This window comes from Electrona antarctica (genome assembly GCF_951216825.1).
Source record: "Electrona antarctica genome assembly, chromosome: 17".
NCBI classification, from domain to species: Eukaryota; Metazoa; Chordata; class Actinopteri; order Myctophiformes; family Myctophidae; genus Electrona; species Electrona antarctica.
Window position 1 is genome coordinate 22,525,939 of NC_136798.1, and position 1,395 is coordinate 22,527,333.

Consider the following 1,395-nt stretch of genomic DNA (forward strand, 5'->3'; position numbering starts at 1 on the left):
ATGGGGAGAGAGTATGTTTTGCACTCCGTCCGTGTGTGCATCCGTCCGTCCTTCCTTCCTTCCTTCCGTCCGTCTGTTACCAGCTAATCTCCGGCACCGTTGGCCCGATCCATGTCAAACTTTGCACACACACTCTCTGGATGCCAACGACGAACCTCTGCCCCAAATATTCCTCAACAGCCTGTTATAGCGCCACCATGAGGCCGATTTAGGCAAAACACATTTCTGTAGATTACTCGTACACATTTTATCCATACATCACACAATTCGGTATACACTATCTCCATAGTCATGTGATCAACACGGATCTGCACCATTTCCTATCTTCCTTCCTGATTGGCTAAGATTTGCTTCCAAAGCTCACATGATTGGTCCGTTTCGAACAAAATTGGTTGGTCCGATTTCTGCAAAACACATTGTTTATATTAGTCGCACAGATTTCATCCAAATCTCATGCAAATCGGTATACATGATCTCTGTAGTCATGTGATCAAGACGAGTCTGTTTGATTTCTCAGATTCTACACTGATTGCCTTCCAAAGTCTTCAGGAGTGGCCCGTTTTGTACAAAATGCTGCACATGTCCTGCTCATCCACAATTCTATCCTCAGAGATGCTATGAGTGATCTGGCTCTGCATTTCCTCAACAAAATTAAGAAAATTGTTGCAAAAAACAAACAAACATGTTTATATCACTCCTGAAAGAATTGCCAAACATCACACACACTCCTATCCTGCTGGTGGAGACCTGTGCCCAGAAGGGCACTTTTTCTAGTTTCTACTCAGTTTGTCTCATGGGAGGGCTGTGGGCAGTTCAGAAACCTGTCCACCAGTGACAACATCGTTACGCAGATTATTTTTAAAACAACTTTTCAGGAATAGAAAGCCTGCAGTTTCTATTAGCTTGGATTCCCCGTCGATGATGTCACTGGTAGGTGGGTTTCTGAACTGTCCGCAGCCATCCTCTGAGACACAGACGGGGTAGACAAACTGGTGCCATCTTATAATGAGCATTAGTGATGACAAATTATATGAAGACAGGTTGAAAATGGCTGAAGTCATCCTTTAAGTGGTTAAACTCAGGATGTACTTAATTTCACTTTCAACGTTCCTCTTTTGTTTACTATCCCTCTTCAACGTGAAAGTTTAGTCCCTGACAGAATGCCCTGCTTGACTCTAGAATTATTTTCGCGGTTGGACTATATTTCATTTGAATGCAGCAAGTGTGCAGTTCCTCTGGAAAGAGAGCGGAATGCTAAACAGCAAGGCCTAACCTTCAGGGCACTGGATGGAGACCCTGGCAGCTGCTGTGCTCTCCTCGTGTTTCTGAAATATAAATAAGCTCAGGTGCTGATAGAAGCCATTGAGATTGAACACAAAAGGAGGCTTTTGAACC